The sequence below is a fragment of the Adiantum capillus-veneris genome, chromosome 19 (assembly GCF_014529385.1).
Source record: "Adiantum capillus-veneris isolate H3 chromosome 19, ASM1452938v2, whole genome shotgun sequence".
Classification (NCBI taxonomy): Eukaryota; Viridiplantae; Streptophyta; class Polypodiopsida; order Polypodiales; family Pteridaceae; genus Adiantum; species Adiantum capillus-veneris.
This window is the reverse complement of record NC_140949.1, coordinates 42336557-42342556: the sequence shown is the minus strand read 5'-3', so window position 1 is coordinate 42342556 and position 6000 is coordinate 42336557.

The following is a 6000-nucleotide window of genomic DNA, read 5'->3' as shown; positions in this document are numbered from 1 at the left end:
CCACATGTATATGGTAACATCACTACCACATGTATATGGTAACAAATCCCCCTTGGGAGTGATGCGATGAACGAGATATGGCACCTAAAGTAGAGGGAATTGTCACTCTGTGAGGACATGATCAGTCCACAAAGGGGAGTAAGCCCAAAGCTTTGCGGAAAGCTTCAAACTTCTCACGAGACAATGCCTTTGTGAAAAGATCTGCAAGGTTTTCATGGTACTTAAAGTAACTAATTTACAAATATGTTCCATGCATGTTACTTTAAGTACCTAATCTGCACACTTCTACATTGTAAAACATGCACTAAAAACCCGTCATTGGTACTTTGAGACTACCTGGATACCCCCTTTAAGTACTTGAACAAGTAGTCAGATGCTTGAAACCTGAACTGTAGTAAGTTTAAAATTACTTTGAATTACACATGTTGGTACAATAAATGGGAGACAGACAATTTGTTGTCAATACTCTGATATCATGTGAGAAGTGGTGATGGGAGGGAGAGAAACACACCACATGTGGACTGTAGAAAGAGAAAAGAGAACCAGGAGGAAACATTTGTGATTAGGTGTTTTGGGAGGACTCAAGTACAACAAACAATAATTGCAACAAAACAATTGTTTATTAGGCTCAAAGACACAAAGACCTACAACACCGTTGGCATGCTGTTGTACACATTTTCATAAACCTCTGGAGATAATTTTAACTTATGTGGCTCTCCATGCAAGGGTTCCAAAGGTATCTTGATGGATCAAACCAAGTGCAATGCCAACAACACTTTTGGTTGGTCAGGAGGTATGTAATAAACATCCTTGGTACCATCGACTAGCTCATAGTAGTAGCCCTCAACCAAATAGGAATTTGGAAAAATGCAGTTGTCCTAAGAATATCTTAGAGCTCGTGTTGTTTTGTATTTCTCTTTTGAGCACCTTAAGAGGTAGAAGTCTGCTCCGTCTTCGGTCATATTCGTGGCAAAGTTGTCACCTACACGCGGAGCATCACTAATGGCATCCTGATGTCCACCATACATAGGCAAATCTGATCCTTCATCGTCATTTGACTGATCACTTTCTTCGTCACTGCTGTCCAAGGGTTTGATGGAAATATACTGCCAGTTTTTGACATGTGTATTGTTAAGGCATCACCTCCAACGTTGTGACATACAAAACTAACAAAAACGTGAGAGAGCTCTATAGAAAAGTGCAAGCTTGTCATTCCTAGAGTGTTCATTCACACAATGCAAAGAGCGTGACCCTTTCACTCGCTTACAATTCCATTTCCTCTCCCTCGTCACATCGGGCGCTTTGACTTCCCAAAAAATTTGAGTCACCTCTGACTGGGTGTTTTCATCATGAAATTTATGTTTCGAGAAACTAACCACATCCTTGGCACACTTCATGTGCCATGCATCAGGTTTCAATTGCTCAATTGTCAGAGCCTTTTTGGCAATTGCACCGGTCCCATCATGCTCTCCTTTGCCATGGCCCGATGCAAAGAAACTCCATAGCATCTCAATGCTAGTCAATAGTAGTACCTAGATCAATGACACGTCTCAAAGCCTAGGAGAAAACAAGAAACTGGATATCATTTTCAAGAGATGAGAGAAGCTAGAATACCTTGACACGAAGAAAAATGGCTTGGATACCTTGAAATTGAGCAACACATCTGTTTGACCAGACCAAGTGCCGCTTCAAGGAGTTGAGTCCTTGCTCTTGTAGCCACACACATGCATGCAATGCTGCACAAACAATGTGTCATGCTCTTTGTCATCAGAGATGTAAAATTAAATATACTTCAACACCCTGTCAGCCTCGTCTCGAACATAGGTGATGTGCACCAAGATTGTGACTTGTGAAGAGTACCAATGCATTGATTGGATTTCATTTTTCTCCTTGAAAGAGTAATGCTTAGCAAAGTCTATAACAGAGACTACCACATCTCTAGGACACCTTTGAATGCAGTCTTTGAATTACTAAGATTGTCACTTGGCAATAAAATTGTGTCTGATATAGGTGGTTAGATGTTTTTTAAGAAAGGATGTGAAATCTGCACATCCCATTTCCTTGACCAGTAGATCCTTGCGCTTCTTGCCCTCTTGATGGGCTGATGCAATGTCTTCAAACACCTTTATTGAAATTTGAAATGCATTTTCAGATTCTTCTTTTGGACAGAGCATTAACCGCTGCGATCCACATTGATCACATTCTCCCTTCAAGCAAGAGTGCTTATGAAACGTAGACTCATCTGGCTTCGGACATAATACCATCTCAGCCAATTTGTTGATGCTCTTGTGCCTGTACGCAGTAGCTCCACACTTTCCTAGATCCTCTTCTATGAAGCATACTTGACACTTGCAGCCACACCCTTCAATGTGTACACCTATCTTGCTTTGTCTCATCTGGTTGAATGCATCCTTGAGGTATATCATACGTATGTGAGCAATGCAACAACAAGTGTACATATCCTTCAACTTGCGAACAAACCAAGGCTTCAATCCCTCAAAACATCTGAGAGAGATCTTGATGTGTGAGTATTGCATTTCGAATCTCCTATAAAATTCCACCTGTCCAATGAAAAGAAAATCTCATCAAAATTTTGAGGCTGTGAAGAGAAGGTTAAAGTCATCGCAACTTGAACATGCTACCTGACATGGTACTTTTTAAACCTTTTGTTAGGTACTAAAGTACCTAAGACACTGTAAACGGTACTTTATGAAGTACCAGTTTTTGCAAAGTACCTAAGTCCTTGAAATTGATACTTTAATAAGTACCTCAGAGAGTACATTTAAAGTACCTATATACCTAGAGTTTGTATTCTGAAAGTACATGTTGGTGGTCGCATGCTAGCTTCTACCTAATCTCAAGGTACTTTTGAAGCTTCCAAGTAGCCCAAGAGAGCCTATTGGTATGCACTGTCATAGTTGTAAAGGACCTATGAGTTTACAAAGGTGGTTTTAAACCACCATTAAATATTCATTCGTTGTCTAGGAGGACCCTAATAGAACTTATGAGTTTACATTGGTGCTTTTGAGCACCAACCCCTTTGACATGGTAGTATTACTAGCATCTATATGTAGGTACTCTAGGTAATCTTCAATGTAATATATTTCTACAAGGTACATGTAGCAAAATTGGTAGTGCTGAAGTACCTAGCCTATGCACTTTGGCCCAATGCACTTTTATTTGCCTTTACGTATACTTGAAGTACTTGTTTGACCTCAAGCTAGCTTCTACCCAGGGTGAAGATATTCTTCATGGTTCTAAGTATTTTAGGAGATCCATGAGTATATATTGGTGGTTGAAGAGTTTGTATATACTATACCTATGGTGCTTGCTATGGTGATAGTAAACTATATTTGAGTTTATATTGTTGCTCCAAGAGTACCAAAAGATTGCCTTTTGGAGTGTCACACCTCTGGGGCTTCACAGACAACATTATACATGATGTAAGACTACCTAAACGCAGTTAGTACCTTGGTACCTATACTAGAGCATGCAAGAGAAAAAAAAAAATTCAAGCACTTTTAAAGCATACCTGGGACTCGTCAAGCAAATATATTGGATGCTTTATGTAGATTTTCGCCCCAGAGGCTTTCGACACACATCCTTTTTTTTTGGGGACACTCGCGTCTCCGTCTATCAAAAAGCAAACACAATGTCTCTTGTCTCCTGCGTGATGCAATGACTTTGAGGCTCTTGATGTCGACATAATTACAATGGAAATGCTCCCGCTTCAGCCTGTTGTGATCGTGAATTAGCTGTTGCAAAATTTCATCGATGCAACCCTGTGAACCTCGCCATCTCCGAATTGCTTATAGACCTTGATGGACCCCCTTCGCTATTCACCAACATCATGAATAAAGCTCTTTTTAGCTTCAGCTCCTTCTCATACAAGGATGCTTTGACTTTGGTGATCGTGTCTTGTATGTTGGAGAGTATAGACTTCTCTAATCCACAGTGCAGCTGTCAAAAATCTGGCTTCTTTAGAAGCAATCGAAAGGTGGATTTCTTAGCTTCACTATACATGCCTTTTGTAGATTCTTGCCAGCAAAGCACCATTGTTTTGCAAACTATACTCATATCTTCAGGCGTTGACAAGCATGATGCATCCCGTTTTCTTTTTCTTTGACAACTCTCTCGTTTCATCATGGCCCAGTACTGTCGCATCCTATGTGTGGCTTCCTGGCGGATCGTGGTTGAGTAATCAATGTGGCCATAGGGGACATCCCATCATTTCTTGGATTGTCCTCGACATGATCCTGAGACGAGTGAGACCACTCCATTGGATTTGAAGCTTGTTGATGGTAACCAAAACCATTGTGTATGCAATGATTGACTGTCCGATAATGTGGCGATCATTTGGAGGATGTTGTTGGTGTCCAATTGCTGCTTCCATGGACGTGGGCTGCAATCCAAGCTGAAGGATCTGCCAATGCTGTTGGTGCAACACAACCCCCTCTTCCAAGGTGCTCTCACCCACACAAAAATGTTGCTATTGAATTTCCTCTCCCAACCTCCTAATGCTTCTATCCATGGGTAGCCATCCACCTTGAGAGTAGTGAGAAGGCTGATGTTGTTGAATGTCCTGCTGCCACATGTGGGCCACACCAACGTGGGGCAGAGTAGACAAGAGCCTTGCCCTTTTGAAGGTTGGAGCACGTCGGTTGCGGTTTTTGAGTGCATTTGCATCAAGCCAGGATGTAGACGTCATTGAGGCAGATGGATGTGCAAGCCATGCTTGCTTGCTTCAAGAGAAGGAGAAGAAAAAGAAAAGAAGAAGAAGAAGAAGAAGAGAGTTTTAACGTCGTAGGAAACTATCCCAAGAGACCTTAAAGATCTAGCCGACGAGGAGAGTTGAACTCAAGACCTGTTATTCAAGAGGGAAATGGCATAACCAATCTCCTACACTTGGGTGATAGAAAGGTTATACCATTTTCCTCTTTTTATTAGCACACACACATACACACACACACACACCCGATAAGAAGAGTGTTTTTTAACGTCGTAGGAAACTATCCCAAGAGACCTTAAAGATCTAGCCGACAATAGATTGCTCAACAACATGCCAGTAGATAGAGAGAGAGAGAGAGAGAGAGAGAGAGAGAGAGAGAGACGCTCAGCTACAATAGCACGCATGAAAGGTAGACGGACATACATTTCAAGAAATCGTTAAACTGGTTGGAGTCAACGTTTTTAAAAAAAAAAACATAAAGCGTAGTCTCACAAGAACATCTTCAAAAGTGTGCTAAAGCACCATCCATAAGTGCCTCACAAAGAAGTGTCAATGACACTACTTTTTGCACCCCCTTTTCATGCTATCACCCTACAGTTTGATGATGATTATGCCAAGTTTGGCTGAAGGGGGCGATTGTTGGGGTCAGCCCAGATTGGGCGGCCACACTCACATAACAGAATGTAAAACCTTATATAAGACCTATGAAGCCCTAATGCAAACTCTCTTTTACATTGTACAATTTTTGTGTGTTTTCTTCTCCGTCTCCGCTCCTTTCTTATCTGGTCTCTCTTCTCTCGCTAGCTATGTCCATCCGGGACTCCGTTCGCTTGTGCGCCAAGCTCTACATCAACCTACTAAGTTTGGCCTCGTGGTCAGCTAGTGGGGACGATGCGAGTAAGGCAGGAGATCGAGGCCTCTCCGTGGTTGGTGTTGGAGCGTATTTGGACATCCTTTTGTTCGGAGGGGGGAAGGCCGCCTGTCTCCTATGTGGGTCGAGAAGTTGAACTTCTTTTCTCAAGCGAATGGACTGTACCACCTTGATGACATGCCCCTTCCCCCTTCAATGTTCCGGGCAGTATGAACAATGCGTAAGGCTGGAGAAGAGCCCGACGGCAATCGCTGGCTCTTGAGCTACGGCTTGTCCACAAGAGGCGGAGGCGGCACCATACAAATTGATATCAAGATCCCTTACAGAGAGTGAGCAATGGTGTGGTGGCTGAGCTTTTTCTCTTGACACTGTCGATGTGTGTGATTTGCCTTTTGCATTG